Below are 17,654 nucleotides of genomic sequence, written 5' to 3' on the forward strand. Positions count from 1 at the left end.
GCTGAATTTCTAATAAGCTCATCAGTATGCCAATGATTTTGGCACAAAAAGATTATTTGGTCAAACATCCAGTAATTGAATGAGCCTGTGTTTTTCTCAATTTTTCTGGTTTGTAGACAAAGGTGAGAGCCTTCATTTTCCAAAAACAGACAAATGCAAAGGAAACCTAAGAAAGAAGGGCAGCTGCCAGATTAAATGTGGTGGTTTGTTCACATCAGCTGCATAAAGATACCTAATAATGAAGAGAGGCCGGGTGCGGTGGCTCACACCTGTAATCCCAGCACTTTGGGAGGCCGAGGCAGGCGGATCACGACGTCAGGAGATCGAGACCATCCTGGCTAACACGGTGAAACCCCGTCTCTACTAAAAAATACAAAAAACTAGCTGGGCGAGGTGGCGGGTGCCTGTAGTCCCAGCTACTTGGGAGGCTGAGGCAGGAGAATGGCGTGAACCCAGGAGGCGGAGCTTGCAGTGAGCAGAGATCATGCCATTGCACTCCAGCCTGGGCGACTGAGCGAGACTCTGTCTCCAAAAAAATAATAATAACTAAGAGAAAAATAATTCTATAGTGAAAAAATGTGTCAGAGACCTTATCGACTAAGTGATTTATTAACATCAACTACACTAGAACAAACTTTTATAATGTCCTGATGCACCCAGAAGGACACAGCATTGTTGCTGAGATACTGCACCCTGAAAGATAAATCATAGTGTGAATTTGACCATAAGGAAACATTAGTTTTATGGAAAGTTCAAGATAGAGATATCTCCCATGTGCTGTAATGTTTAATAGTGATTTTAAGTAGTCTTTCTTTAGCACTGTAGAGAGCAGGTATCTCCTAACAATTCTTTAAGAATTTTCTCGGTAACAAATACCATACTGCTTCAATGAGTGTTTTCTTAATCCTGTACTGCATAGACATAATAAAGAACACAGATGAAACCTCAACATTACATGTTCTCTGTCTTCACTAAAAACACCAGCTTTTCCTCGATAGGTATTTGGAGTATCTACACCTTCCATGTTCAACAGCCACAAAGGGACATTTTTAATATTGCAGATTATAAATTCACAGTGATATTTCTGCATGGCATATAAGAAGCGGTGATATAGAAAAGGCTCTGGTATATAGAAAAAATGTATATTTTTCAGAGACTTTGATTATTGTAAGAATTTTTTAAAGTAGTTAAGAAAAACTCATTAGGGAGTAAAAACACAAGTACAGAAGTACACGTTTACAAGTACTAAACGCATGTTTCCTGGAGGAAGCAGAGTGGACACAGATCTTGATCTGAGACATGTTTAGCTGTAAAAGAAAAGGCCATTTTTTTTTCTCTTTCTCCTCCTTCTCTAGGATTCTTTCTCAGATAAAATGTTCTGGACAAGTTACACCGGCATCTTGAGAATATGCCTTTAAAAGTGTCAGTACCAGAGGTCTACCTGCTGTCACCACATCCACAGGCAGAAGGACCAACACAGAAAAACTCCATCCATTTGTGTCCTTTATAGCAGAAAAGACTAACAAAGAGTAGCTCCACAGAGATAAAAATATGCTTTTCTTTATTTTGTCCTCAGGAGCCATCCCCTGACACAGGCACCAGCAATTTCTGCTACAGATCTCTGACATTAATGGAAATAAGGGCCATGCTGTACTGTTCCTACCAAATCCAAACAGAATAGGTTCTTGGACCACCCTTTAATGCAAAGATGGAACTTAACTGTCATGAATGTATTTTGAATTCCTCATACTTGATTCTGGCCTCACCTTAGAGTCACATGAGCCACTTAATTACAACAACATGGATGCTTCCACCTGAACAATAAACAGAATCCATGGGCAGGGCACAAGTAAAAAGAGTTCTGCAAAATGGCCAGGTGATACTAATTAGAAGCCTGGGCTGATAACCCCTTAATTAAGCATTTCCTCTCAAGCTCTAATGAGCTTATAAAATCACTTGGTAATTTTGGTCCCACTCTATGAAACGTAATTCTGAGGTATGGAAAGGGTCCATAAACGGGTCTTTTAAACAAGTGCCCTGTCAATCATGATGTTGCTCCCCCTGGGCTTATTATTAGCATTAGTTAGAGAAATGAGGCACAACAGAGTCCCTTACATGCACCACTCTTGTCACAACACAAATACTTCTGGTACAAATGAAAACAATCATTCTTCATCCTAAAGTATTATATTCTTTGCTGTCTCTTTAAAGTTTACAGAGAAATAAAAAGCAATTTCTGAGTAAGTCTGCGTTTGGAGAACATGTGCACATGTACTAATGCAGTCTTTATTAAGCAGGTACTATGGGCTCAATAGGATGTTACAGAGCACTGTGATAGCACATTATGTGGTTTAATCCTAATAACACCCTGTGAGTTGATACTAAGTGTTCAATAATTCCAAGGCTTTAAAGGACCCAGCATTTTTATTTCTATTTCTGTTGATCTGTCACTGATTTTTTTCAAAAAATGCATAGAATAAAAGCTAAATATACACAGATGAAAGGGATACAGATGGAAAGAGTTTAATAAAATTTAGATAAATTTTTATTGTGTTTATATTTACTTTCTTGTGACTTGTGAATCAACTACTAGATCTGCAGGAACAGAAAACAAGCTGCTCAATAATGTCTCTGCAAGCTCTGGTTTTAATAAAAAATTTGAAAAGTAAGATCCTATAATGCATACTTTATATTTCCCATTTATCTGTTTTTAAGTTTCAGAAAATATTGAGCACCAGCTCTAAAAAGGCAACAGGATTCATGACCCAAAACTCTGATCTCTTCTAATCAGTTCTTTGAGGCAAGACTCCAGGGTAGAGCCAGACATAAATAAGGACTCCAAAAATGGTGAATATGAACAAGGCTGGGGCAGAGTGTAGAGCCGATGTACAATTCTGTTCTCTATGCCACTGGGGGGTATTGTCAGTTCTTTTTTTTAAAGCTTACTTAAGTAAACTTAAATCTGAGTTTGTATAATTTTAATCTTTTTTAGCCACTGCCCTGTAAATTTTATATATAATATACTTATACTAATACTAATACACTAATAGGCAGTTCAAAAAAAAAATCCCTTAAGGTTTTCTAGAATAATTTTTTTTAGAAGAAAAATAAGTATTCACCCAGGCTGGAGTGCAGTGGCTGGATCTCAGCTCACTGCAAGCTCCGCCTCCTGGGTTTACGCCATTCTCCTGCCTCAGCCTCCCAAGTAGCTGGGACTACAGGCGCCCGCCACCTCGCCCGGCTAGTTTTCTGTATTTTTTAGTAGAAAGGGGGTTTCACCGTGTTAGCCAGGATGGTCTGGACCTCCTGACCTCGTGATCCGCCCGTCTCGGCCTCCCAAAGTGCTGGGATTACAGGCTTGAGCCACCGCGCCCGGCCCGAAAAATAAGTATTCTTAGCAGGGTAAAAGAAATACAAATAATAATAACGACTCTTCTGTTTATAAGTTCAGGTGTAGACATCAGAAACCACAATATAAAGAAAGTGGCTCAAATAAAGCCCAAGTTTTTTGTACATATCTATTTATTGTACCCACCATCTGATGCATAATTCAACCACTTTTCCAGTTGCTATTCTAGACTAAAACTGCCAGGATGGTAGGAACCATGACTGCTTCATCTATTTTTCCTCTTTTTTCTGTCTTTCTTTAATTTTTTTTTTTCTTTTTCTGAGACTGAGTCTCACTTTTTTGCCCAGGCTGGAGCACAATGATGTGATCTTGACTCACTGCAGCCTCCTCCTCCCAGGTTCAATAGATTCTCCTGTCTCAGCCTCCCAAGTAGCCCGGACAACAGGCATGAGCCACCACACCCGGATAATTTTGGTATTTTTACCAGAGATGGGATTTCACCATGCTGGCCAGGCTGGTCTAGAATTTCCTGACCTCAGGTGATCTACCCGTCTTGGCTTCCCAAAGTGCTGGGATTACAGGTATGAGCCACTGCACCCAGCCTTTTTCATCTATTTTTTTATGACTATATAAAATGGAAACAATTAGTTTATCTGTTTGAGCCTCCAGCCCTCCTGATTTTTTACCCAAGTACCAGGGAACTGGAAAAACTCTCATCTGGGTACCAATCAAAGATACTTCTTGTATAAGGGGAGAAACAAACACAAGATGACTCATTTCTCTCACACTAGGACAGAAGTAGAATTAACCACTCTTATCAGCCTGACACAATTCTGTTCTGGACATCCTCAAATGTCTCAAAGATTCACAGGTGATTGTGAGAGGGTTCCCAGTGACCCTGGGCTGATGGTCCAACGATAAGCCAGGCACAGAAGACTCAGGATGATTCTAAATAAAAAATAGAACTACTTTGGCTGAACTCCAGAATCTGGGTTGTCTGTCCTGATTTGCTAGCTGTCCTGATTTGCTAGCTGTTGGGTAAGTAGAAGGACAAGAATACTTTACTCTAGTATCACATTTTACAGGTAGGTATAGTTGTGGTCGTGGCTCTGGATACTTTGTGGCCTTAAGATGCTTGTTTACCCTTACAGATGCTGCCATCAGATTCCATTTATTCCTGGAGCCTCTCACATAACTGTGGCAGGTTAATGACGAAGATGTGAAAAGGTCAAAAAGACACATCAAAAGAGGAATTTTAAAATGTCCACGTTGATATCTCACAATGCAGAAAATATCTCCTGTTGGTTTTCTGTAAATTCTCAATCCAAAGTCAGGCCCTGCCTTGTAAATCCCAGCAGAGGCCAGACCTAATTTGCTGATTCTAGCTGAAATCAACCTCACTCTGCATTTTTGGGTGACACAGCAAGTAGAGTGAAATCAAAGGAGAAATCCCCTCATAGAGGCTGCTCTAGAATATTCTAAATAATATTTTACCTTTAAAAAGCTGACACAAAATGAACATAAGAAGACAGTTTATTTGGGTCAAGCTTAAAGATTTTAACTTGAGACAAAATATTCAAATTGCCTGGAATCTACATTTTGATTAGCAGCACTTACAAGTGGATTTGTAAAGGTAAAAAAGAGGAACAGTGAGTGAGCTGACACAAAATTGGTTGTGAGAGATTCTTATTTATGCAAAATAACTTTAATAATTGATTGGATATACATCGTTAAGGTTAAGGATATGGAATATAGTGTCCAGTGTGGAATTATTAGTTTAATTTATAGCTACTTGTGGCAATAGTGAGCAGTCTCAAGAGATACATATATAGCTAAAAAAAGGGGGTGAAAAACACAATTGTGCTCTCATTTTAATGTCTGAGTTTGATACCTAAAAGGACTTGCATTCCTCATATATAAAATTTTTTTTTCTTTTCAATTCTGAAGACCTAGATTTAGAATATGGAGTTGCAAATTCAGGTCCTGCATGGGTAAAGTAGCAGCAATGTTCAGGTAAATGTTACCTGAACATTTGTGAGCACTTTAGCATGAGGAGGGAGGGAGAAGTGGAGATTCTCATGTCTACAGGTCTACTCAATGCACATATTTTACTCTGATTGGGTTTCGGTGCCCCATGGTCACTGAATCAGTTTCAGGTCTGAAGACACAAGTCATGGAAAGAGGTAAAATAGTTAATATCTGACCTATGAAGTTTGTAGAAATCTGTTCTAGCCTCTCTAAAAGTGACTGTAGAGGATGATAGATACCAAGTAGGTACAGACACAATTCCACCTGCATATTTAGGGGACAGCATGCACTTCGCAGCACAATTGTGAATTGACTGGAAGCCTGAGCAGAAAAGGCCTATCTAGACTAAAGCTTAGTTGGCACCTTATGTGTTTACATTACGTCTGGTAATTCTAGACAAGGTTTGGAAAATATAATTAGAAGCAAACTTTTCTTCAGTCCCAGAGGAACTCCACAATAACAGAACAGAAAGAAAACTGTTTTATTACACAATTATATGTGAATGTAACATGTATTAACAGTCAATTTGCTCAAGAGATTGCAAAGACAGAAAGACAGTCACCATAATTCATCTAAAAGTAGAATTTACAACACCATGTCATACATAGTTCATCATAAATTCACCTGGTAGTTAGGAAGGCCATCTCTGTATGCTAATCCGTTATAATCAATGACAAAATAAACTTTTCACATCTTCATGACTGGAGGTAGTTTTCAACTTGAACCCCGGTGCCTGCTGAAAGTAGGCTTTAACTGTTCGACAAAAATTGTTGATTTGGGTGCTATCCTTTTGGCTATTTACATTTTAAAGCAATAGCTCTCTACTCCCTGAGCACTGGGCTAGAGTATTCCTGCTTTCCCTCTCCTGGTGGCTAGTGTACTCTCTTGACCCCATCATCTGCCACTGAGGAACAGCCCACAGCACAGGGCTCACAGCTGGAAACTGGCATCTTAGGTGAACCCCAATTGCCACAGCAGCACTCCAGCGCCACATCAGAGAGTGAAGCCTGAGCAGCAGGAGGAGAGCCTGCAGACCTCCTGGGTAGAATTGCACCTTCACAATAATAGAAAAGGGAGAAGTGTTTCAGCCTTAGTTTTTATTTAGAACGGTGACATGAAAAAATACTGCCGGGTTTTAGCATGAGTCCAGATAGAGACAGCTCTGAGAGTTCTCACTGTGACAGCCCACGTCTTTCACAGACACCATGGAATACTAATAGGGTTTCTGAAACAGACACGCAATGCATTCGAGAGAAAAACAGCTCTCATTCTGAGAAAGATTATATTGAGAGAAAAATGTTACAGCGTCTTAAGAAAAAACTGAGATTAGATGTAAGATTGATCAAGTTGGCCAGAAAATATCTCCCAAAGAAGAGTATCTTTCCAAATACCCAAAGTGTATAGCTACTCCCAGCAAAAGAAACATGAGCATTATTGAATAAAGGGGGCACATTCTCACTAAATTTTTTTTTTTCTTTTTTAAGATGGAGTTTCATTCTTGTTGCCCAGGCTGGAGTGCAATGGTGTGATCTTGGCTCACTGCAACCTCCGCCTCCGGGTTCAAGCGATTCTCCTGTCTCAGCCTCCTAAATACCTGGGACTACACGCACACACCACCACAAATGGCTAATTCTGTTATTTTTGGTAGAGAGGAGGTTTCACCATTGTCCAGGCTGGTCTCAAACTCCTGACCTCAGGTGATCCACACACCTTGGCCTCCCAAAGTGCTGGGATTACAGGCATGAGCCACAACACCCAGCTCTCAGCAGAATTTTAAAAGATTCCATCTCTGCTGTTCTCTTATTTCCTAACCATTGAATGTGAGATCTATATTGGAATACATCTGACAACTTCCACCGGCGCATTTTTATAAAAAATTGAAATCTCACTGTGTTAATATAGTAGAATATATTAGAGCTTGCAACATAGCTGACTGGAGAGCTATTACGGTTTCTGGGTAGCCATATCACCTGTCTTTATTTGTCCTGTAATAGCAGCACACTAATCTGGTAAAATATATGACACTAAAATTATGCTTACCTATAATTATTCCCACTGGATACATTAATAAGCATGTCAGACTAATATCTACTGTAACAATTTAATGGTAAACTTTTTGGATATCAGATATAAATATATAAGTATCAGTAATTTTATGTACTAGTCATAATGTATGTAAGATTTTAAAAAATTATCTGAACTATAATTCGGTTGAAACTATATTTCTTTTTTTTTTTTTTTTTTGAGGCGGAGTCTCGCTCTGTCGCCCGGGCTGGAGTGCAGTGGCCGGATCTCAGCTCACTGCAAGCTCCGCCTCCCGGGTTTACGCCATTCTCCTGCCTCAGCCTCCCAAGTAACTGGGACTACAGGCGCCCGCCATCTCGCCCGGCTAGTTTTTTGTATTTTTTTTAGTAGAGACGGGATTTCACAGTGTTCGCCAGGATGGTCTCGATCTCCTGACCTCGTGATCCACCCGTCTCGGCCTCCCAAAGTGCTGGGATTACAGGCTTGAGCCACCGCGCCCGGCGAAACTATATTTCAAAAGTATGAATAATAATGTTAAAATAACTAAGGAATTCAATCAAAGTAAATATTGTGGTCTTAAATTCATACTATTGTAGAAAATACTGTTTAATTTATATGAATGCAGGTTGCCTACAAACACTACACATAACTACACTAACTGTACTGAAGTAACCCAAGTACAACAGACTCCACTGTTCAGTTTATACACTGAACTCTTCTGGCTTTTGCAGTGCAAGTATGTCAGCCTGCAAATAATCACCTTGGATAACCAGGTTTCTGCCAAAGAACTTACTCACTATCTTTTAGTCTTTCTTATTCTGTATTGCTAAATTTATTCCTATCTTTGTGCTCAACTTTATTATGCTCTTGAAATGAACTTTACTCTGAACAAAGTTGTGTCTACTTTAAAGACTAAAGATAAAAAAAAAAATAATCTTTTGCCAAGACAAAAGGAAAGCAATGAATCTCAAGTCCCAGATAAAGACAATTCTGAGTCAAAAAGAATGACAAAAGGTTTATTTCATTGCTAATATGATTTACATATATTTCAAAAAGCAAAGAAAATATATACATATAATCTAAACCTTTTATAAAAATCAGGTAGTTATCCTCCCTTATTTTCATATATGAGAATAAAGCCTCTTATTTATAATTTATATTTTCTCTTAAAACAGCCAGGTCTCTGGACAGGTTCTTGAACTCTTGGACTGAATTTTGCACACTGTGTGCACTTGAAAGAATGCTTATGGGGGGAAAAGCAGAAGAGAGAAAGGTGTTATTAAAAAATCCATAGGTTCACATGAATAAAGCAAGTTCTTAGAGACCTATGAAGAGACTTAGAATCTCACACAGTAATAATCAGAGACTACATCTCACAGGCACTGACGGACAGATCATTGAAGAAGAATATTAACAACAATATTAGGACCTGAACTCAACACTTAACCAGATAAATAGTCCTAATAGACATCTACAGAACTCTTCATCTAAATATACCATAAAACACATTCTTCTCATCACCACATGGCACATACTCAAAAACTGACCACATGATCGAAACAAAACAATTCTCAGCAAATTCAAAAATCCCAAAATGATACAAACGACACACAGATTACAGCTTAAGAAAAATATGTTTCAATACCAATAAAACAATTGGAAACTATACAATTAAATAAAATTAAATGGCCTACACTTGAATAACTTCTTGGTAAATAATGAAATTAAGGCAGAAGGCCGGGCGCGGTGGCTCACGCCTGTAATCCCAGCACTTTGGGAGGCCGAGGCGGGCGGATCACAAGGTCAGGAGATCGAGACCACGGTGAAACCCCGTCTCTACTAAAAATACAAAAAATTAGCCGGGCGCGGTTGTGGGCGCCTGTAGTCCCAGCTACTCGGGAGGCTGAGTAGTCCCAGCTACTCGGGAGGCTGAGGCAGGAGAATGGCGTGAACCCGGGAGGCGGAGCTTGCAGTGAGCCGAGATTGCGCCACTGCACTCCAGCCTGGGCTGGGCGACAGAGCGAGACTCCGTCTCAAAAAAAAAAAAAAAAAAAAGAAATTAAGGCAGAAACCAAGAAGTGTTTTGAAACAAATAAGAATGAAAATACAACATACCAGAACCCCTGAAATACAGCTAAGGCAGTGTTTTTTTTTTTTTTTTTTTTTTTTTTTTTTGAGACGGAGTCTCGCTCTGTCGCCCAGGCTGGAGTGCAGTGGCGCGATCTCGGCTCACTGCAAGCTCCGCCTCCCGGGTTCACGCCATTCTCCTGCCTCAGCCTCCCGAGTAGCTGGGACTACAGGCGCCCACAACCGCGCCCGGCTAATTTTTTGTATTTTTAGTAGAGACGGGGTTTCACCGTGGTCTCGATCTCCTGACCTTGTGATCCGCCCGCCTCGGCCTCCCAAAGTGCTGGGATTACAGGCGTGAGCCACCGCGCCCGGCTCGGCAGTGTTAAAAGAAACATTTATATCATTAAATCCTCACATCAAAAAGTTATAGAAAGATCTCAGTTTAACAACCTGACATCATAAATAAAAGACTGAGAGCAATAAAAGCAAATCAGCCCCTAAGCTAGCAAAAGACAAGAAATAACCAAAATCAGATCTGAACTGAAGGAGATTTAGACATGAAAAACTACAAAATATCAAGAAATCCAGATATTAAATCTATTTTTAAAAAAGGTAAATAAACTACTAGCTAGATTAATGAAGATACAAATAAATACAATTAGAAATGGCAAAAGGAGACATTACCACTGACCCCACAAAAATATACTGAAGTCTGCTATGCACATAAACAAACAAAAATCTAGAAGAAATGAAAAAATTCTTGAACAAATACATCTTCCCAAGACTGAACACATACACAAAAAAATCAAAGCCCTTAATACATAGATAATACATAGACTCAAAAAATTGAATGAGTAATAAATAGCCTACCAACCAAATGAAGCTCAGGACCAGACATACTCACAGCTTAATTCTACCAGATGTACAAATAGAAGCTGATATTATTTCTACTAGAACAATTTCAAAAGATTAAAAAGAAACTCCTCTCCAACTCATTATGTAAGAAAAGTACCATTCTGATATCAAAACCTAACAGAGATAAAACAAAAAAAAAAAGGCAACTTCAGGCCAATATCCTTGAAATCTTCAACAAAACCGCTGGGTCCGGTGGCTCATGCCTGTAATCCCAGAACTTTGGGAGGCCAAGGTAGGCTGATTTCCTGAGGTCAGGAGTTCAAGACCAGCCTGGCCAACATGATGAAATCCCATCTCTTCTAAAAACACAAAAAAATTAGCTGGGCATGGTAGCACACACCTGTAATCCCAGCTACCCAAGAGGCTGAGGCAGGAGAATCACTTGAACCTGGGAGGCAGAGGTTACAGTGAGCCAAGATCACACCACTTACACTCCAGCCTGGATGACACAGTGAGACTCCATCTCAAAAAAAAAAAAAAAAAAAAAAAAAGAAAAGAAAAGAAAAGAAAAAAACCCAGAAATCTTCAACAAACTACTGGCAAACCAAATGCAGCAGCTTATCAAAAAGCTAACCCACTGTGATAAACTACAGTTTATTTTGGGGGATTCAAGGTTTGTTCAACATACACAAATCAATAAATGTGATTCATTGCATAAACAGAATTAAAGAGAGCAACCACAAGATTATCTCAATAGATGCACAAAAAGCTTTCAATAAAATTTAACATTTTTCATGTTAAAAACCCTCAACAGCCGGGCGCGGTGGCTCAAGCCTGTAATCCCAGCACTTTGGGAGGCCGAGACGGGCGGATCACGAGGTCAGGAGATCGAGACCATCCTGGCTAACACGGTGAAACCCCGTCTCTACTGCAAATACAAAAAAAAAAAAACTAGCCGGGTGAGGTGGCGGCGCCTGTAGTCCCAGCTACTCGGGAGGCTGAGGCAGGAGAATGGCGTGAACCCAGGAGGCGGAGCTTGCAGTGAGCTGAGATCCGGCCACTGCACTCCAGCCTGGGCGACAGAGCGAGACTCCGTCTCAAAAAAAAAAAAAAAAAAAAAAAAAAAAAAAAAAAAAAACCCTCAACAAACGAGGCAGGGAAGGTACATACTGAATGGACAAAACCTGGAAGCATTCCTTCTTGATAACTGGCACAAGACAAGGATGCCTTCTCTCAACACTCCTATTCAACATAAAATTGGAAGTCTTAGCCAGAGCAATCAGGCAAAAGATAACAATAAAAGACATTCAAACAAAAAGAGAGAAAGTCAAACCATCCCTGTTTGCAAACAACATGATTCTACATCTGGAAACCCATATACTCTAAGCAGAAAAACTCTTTAAACTGACAAACCTCAGTGAAGTCTCAAGATACAAAAGACATGTACAAAAACTAGTAGCAACCCTATATATCAAGAACATCCAGGCCAAATCTAAATTAAAAACACAATTCCACTCACATCTGCCAAAGAAAAGAATAACATATCTAGAAATACAGATAGCCAGAGAGGCAAAAGATCTCTATGACAAGAATTATAAAACAATGCTTAAAGAAGCCAGAGATGACAGAAACAAATGGAAAACCACTTTATGCTCATGAATAAAAAAAATCACTATCATAAAAACAACCATACTGCTTAAATAAATTTACAGATGTAATGCTAACTTAATCAAACCACCAAAATATTTTTTAACAGAACTAAAATAACAAACTATTTTAAAATTCACATGGAACCAAAAAAGAGCCTGAATAGCCAAGGCAATCATAAGCAAAAACAACAAAGTTGAAGGCATTACGTTACCTGACTTCAAACTACACAACAGTGCTACAGTAAACAAAGCAACATGGTACAGGCACAAAAACAAACTCATAGGCCAATGCGACAGACTAGGAAGCCCAGAAATAATGCCACACACCTAAAGCCATCTGATATTCAACAAAGGTGACAACAGGAATGTGGGAAGAATTTCGTATTTAATAAATGGTGCTAGAATAACTAGCTAGCACTATGTAGCAAATTGAAACTGGACCCTTTTATAATACCATGTAAAAAAACCAACTCAAGGTAAATGAAAGACTTAAATGTTAATCCTAAAAATTATATATAAAGAAGAAACCCTGGAAGGTAAGAAGTGCCATTCTAGACATAGAAACTGGCAAAGATTTCATGACGAAGATATGAAAAGCAATTGCAACAAAAGCAAAAATTGACAAATGGGACCTAATTAAACTTTTTCACAACGAAGGAAATTATCAACACAGAAAAGAGACATCCTACAAAATAACAGAAATATTTGCAAACTATGCTTCTGACAAAGGTCTACTATCCAGAATCCATAAAAAACTAAAACAAGTTTACAAGAAAAAAAAAAAAACTAACTTAAAAGACAAAAAAAAAAAAAAAGAAAAAGATGTTTGTCTTCAAAAGGAGACAAACATGTGGCTAACAAGCATATAAAAAGGCCCATCACTAATCATTAGAGAAATGCAAAAGAAAACCACAATGAGAAATTACCTCAAACCAGTGAGAATGGCCATTATTATAATTCAACCATTGTGAAAAGCAGTGTGGTGATTCCTCACTAAACCAAAAACAAAATTACCATTTGATCCAGTAACCTCACAACTGAGTATATACCTAAAAATATATAAAGTATTCTATCATAAAGACACATGCACAATCACATTCATTGCAGCGCTATTCTCAATAGCAAAGACATGGAATCAACCTAAATGCCTATCACACTGGTAGACTGGATAAAGAAAATATGGTATGGTTGGGCAGGATGGCACATGCCTGTAATCCAGCACTTTGGGGGCTGAGCCAGGTGGATTGCCTGAGTTCAGGAGTTTGAGACCCGCATGGACCACATGGCAAAATCCCATCTATTAAAAAGAAAGTACAAAAATAAAAATTAGCTAAGTATGGTGGCACAAGCCTTTAGTCTTAGCTACTTGTGAAGCTTAGGTAGAAGAGGATTTCTTGAGCCTGAGAGGTTGAGGTTTCAGTGAGCCAAGATCACACCACTGCACTCCAGCCTGGGAAAAAGAGTGAGACCCTGTCTCCAAAAATAACAAAAAATTAAAAACTTAATAAACTTAATAAAAACAAAATATGGGCTGGGTGTGGTGGCTCACACCTGTAATCCTAGCACTTTGGGAGGCCAGGGGGGTGGATCACCTGAAGTCAGGAGTTCGAGACCAACCTGGCCAACATGGCAAAACTCTTGTCTATTCTAAAAATACAAAAATTAGCTGAGTGTGGTGGCACACACCTGTAATCCCAGCTACTCTGGAGGCTGTGGCAGAATTGCTTGAACCCAGGAGGTGGAGGGTGCAGTGAGCCGAGATCATGCCACTGCACTCCAGCCTGAGTGACAGAGCTGGGCTCCATCTCAAACCAACCAACCAACTAAATATGGTACATAAACATCATGAAATCATGAAATACTGTGTGGTCATAAAAAAAAAAAACAAAAACAAGATTATGTCCTTTGCAGCAACATGGATGAAGCTGGAGATCACTATTCTTAGAAAGTTGATGCAGAAACAGAAAACCAAATGCATGTTATTATTTATAAGTAAGAGCTAAATAATAACACAAGAACACAGAGGAGAAAAAGACACTGAGGCCTAGTTGAGGGTGAAGGGTGGGAGGACTAAAAGGGTCAGAAAAAAATACCTTTTTGGTGCTATGATTAGTACTGCAGGGACAAAATAATCTGCACACCAAACTCCCATGACACAATTTTAGCTGTATGACAAAGCTGCACGTGTACCCTTGAACCAAACAAAAAGTTAAAAGAAAAAAAAGTCCCTGCATTGGAGAGAGTACAAGGCAGGTAGAAGGACTGGTTTGTGCTACAGGTAGTGGCCCAAGTGGGGCTGTACTCTGATTTATTTCTGGGTCCATGCAGGCAGATAAGATTATGAACCCTAGGCTGGTGGAGAAAACAAAAAGGTTGCTACTGCAGATTCAGTGTCTGAAAATAGACATATGCCAGGAGACTCGTAGACACTTTTGTAGGTTTCTGGCCAAAAAAACCAGGCCGGGCGCGGTGGCTCAAGCCTGTAATCCCAGCACTTTGGGAGGCCGAGATGGGCGGATCACGAGGTCAGGAGATCCAGACCATCCTGGCTAACACGGTGAATCCCCGTCTCTACTAAAATATACAAAAAACTAGCTGGGCGTGGTGGCGGGCGCCTGTAGTCCCAGCTACATGGGAGGCTGAGGCAGGAGAATGGCGTGAACCCGGGAGGCGGAGCTTGCAGTGAGCTGAGATCTGGCCACTGCACTCCAGCCCGGGGGACAGAGCAAGACTCCGTCTCAAAAAAAAAAAAAAAAAAAAAAACCACTAGGATCAAAAATGCTGTGGTAAAATTCCTGAGGGTGGTGCCTTGTCCTGAGAGGGGTGTGGACACATCAATGTCTAGTGGGAGTTTGTGAGTGGGTGGAAATCCTCTGCTGGCAGCTGTGGAAAAGGGGATTTGTCATCAGATCTCCTTTAAGTTTTCAGTCCTCTGTCACCCTGGGAGGAATTCTGAAATTAAAGAACAAAGGACAGTGTGACAGCCTGTGTAGAGGAGAGCAGAGCCTCCCATTCCCAGACACCTAGAGTTTCATTCCAGGCCAAAAGTCTGTGCTATCTTTCTTCTGGCACCAAATCTGCAGAGTTTGATGAACACCAACAACTCTCCAACACCAACTCATTGTCTAACACTTGAATTCTGACACCACCCAGAGTCAGCACAGACCTGATTCAGGGCTCAGTCCCACAACACTGTCCTCACTGCAGATGTCAGTCACAAACTCCATGGGCTCATCTATGCTTCTGACCTACTGTTTAAAAATTGGGGACTCTCCTTTTTGAAATCCAATAATCTGAGAGAACTCAACAGAACACTATAGTTATATTCACTGGCTTCAAATAAAATATACAAACCCCAAAAAGTCAAATGGAAGAAAAGTATAGAACCAAGGAAAGAGGTGGGAAAAGATGAAGCATACAGATAATAAACAGCTGTGATTAATAAAATTCTCTATCCTCTGTGTTCTCCAGGAACATTTTACGAAAAGACACACCCTTCCCATTATGACTTAGATGCTGCTCTCTTTACTTACCCAATACACAGCCAGGAAGACACTGCATATTTTCCTCTTCTCATTAAAAAAATCAGCTAAATTTGCCTTCAGTGGTCAACATAAAATACTTTTTAATCAAACTTAAGTTTATTTTCTTCCCACAGGATCCTGAAATCTAAGCTATGCTCAGTGTGAGTCACTATACAACCTCATTTTATGCTACTGCAAATTAAGTGTCTGAAGAACACTCCTAAACATTCTCTGGTCTAAAATCTGAGTATTTCACCCTTCATTTAAACATTCCCCTCACCTTCTTTCTAATCTTATTTGCTTTTCCCTAGGAAAAAAAGTCCTTTTCTACCTAATCTTTGCAATCCTTAAAGATCTTATAGTTGGAGCTTCCTCCTGTTGCAATACTCCTTTGGAATTAAATTTTTTTTTTATGTACATCTAACTGGTTTATTTTAAAACCTCTTGAAACTGCCACAAAACAGTAACAATTTTATCTTCAGTAAGACCCCCAAACCCCTTCTATCCTAATCTTAACTGCTTCCGCCTATGGGGCCCCAGCTTTCCAGGGCTCTGTAGCTTCTCTCACTATGGAGGCTTCTTCCACCGCTGGGGTGAGCAGGCTGGGACATCTGCAGGAAAGGCTTTCCAGAAGGAACTAACGGGGCCTTTAATAACCTCCTTTTGCCGGCTCAAAATTAACCTCAGCTTGCAGTCATGGGGCTCAAGCTTTAATTACCATGTCAGTCATTCACTTAGTTTTTGAAACTAAGTGTTTGAAAAATCCAGCAAAATGATTCAAAAAGTGTCCATATAAGAAAAATTTAAGGTGCTTACCTTTTGTACCTCAGTAAAAGAAGCAAATGTATTTTTCTGACAATAAAGCATTATTTTACTTATTCTATTAAAAATCATGTGGTAAACAGTTATACGGGAACACTTCTAGGAGGTACCAAGTTTCATCACATAAAATTTACCATTAAATTCAGAAATTGAAATAACAGGATATAGAACAAAGATATTTATTTTTGCAAATTCACTGCAAAAAAAAGAAACTGATGTTTCCACGAATCTATGTAACTCACCAATTATCTACCACATTTTCTTGTGGAAATATATTAATTCTCTATAGCCGAAATGGAAGAAAAATTTTGATTTTTTTCCTCGGTAGCTAACATTCTAAAAGCTAGATGGAATTCTGTTTGAAATCACTCAGAAATAAAAAAACACACCTGAGGGCCAGGCGCGGTGGCTCGTGCCTGTAATCCCAGCACTTTAGGAGGCTAAGGCAGGCAGATCATGAGGTCAGGGGATTGAGACCATCATGGTAAACACGGTAAAACCCTGTCTCTACTAAAAATACAAAAAAATTAGCTGGGCGTGGTGGCAGGCACCTGCAGTCCCAGCTACTCGGGAGGCTAAGGCCGGAGAATGCCATGAACTCAGGAGGCAGAGCCTGCAGTGACTGAGATCCCACCACTGCACTCCAGCCTGGGTGACAAAGCAAGACTCTGTCTCTTAAAAAAAAAAAAAACAAAAAACACACACACACACACACACACAAAACAAAAAAAACAAAAAAAAAACCCTGAAAAAACTCCTAAATTCACTGAGAAAAAAAACAGGTGAATGAGAACTTCAACAAAAAAAACATATTAGATATTTTTTTGAAACTCACCTTTTTTATGGCCTTTGTAAATATTTTCTTACCTTTCAAGACCTACTAATAAAATGCAATGTACAGTTAAAAAACTGAGGTCGGGCACAGTGGCTCACACCTGCAATCCCAGCACTTTGGGAGGCCAAGGCGGGCAGATTACTTGAGGTCAGAATTTTAAGCTCACACAGCCTGGTCAACATGGCAAACTCGCATCTCTACTAAAAGTACAAAAAGTACCCAGGTGTGGTGGCGGACACTTGTAGTCCCAGCTACTCGGGAGGCTGAGGCATGAGAAACACTTGAACTCGGAATGAGGAGGTTTCAGTGAGATTGCACCACTGCACTCCAGCCTGGGGGACAGAGGAAAACACTATCTTAAAAAAAAAAAAAAAAAAAAAGGCCGGGCGCGGTGGCTGACGCCTGTAATCCCAGCATTTCGGGAGGCTGGGACGGGCGGATCACGAGGTCAAGAGTTTGAGAACAGCCTGACCAATATGGTGAAATTCCATCTCTAC

The 17,654-nt window shown here is 39.8% G+C and overlaps 1 protein-coding gene and 1 pseudogene across 1 annotated transcript in view; one reads left to right on the plus strand and one right to left on the minus strand.

Annotated features, from left to right (window-relative positions):
- Window positions 1-17,654, plus strand: part of LOC105464255 (zinc finger protein 729-like) — a 424,831-nt gene that overhangs the window by 129,097 nt on the left and 278,080 nt on the right.
- LOC105489682 (zinc finger protein 676-like) overlaps window positions 1-17,654 on the minus strand; it is a 41,001-nt pseudogene that overhangs the window by 19,634 nt on the left and 3,713 nt on the right.

The sequence above is a fragment of the Macaca nemestrina genome, chromosome 20 (assembly GCF_043159975.1).
Source record: "Macaca nemestrina isolate mMacNem1 chromosome 20, mMacNem.hap1, whole genome shotgun sequence".
Classification (NCBI taxonomy): Eukaryota; Metazoa; Chordata; class Mammalia; order Primates; family Cercopithecidae; genus Macaca; species Macaca nemestrina.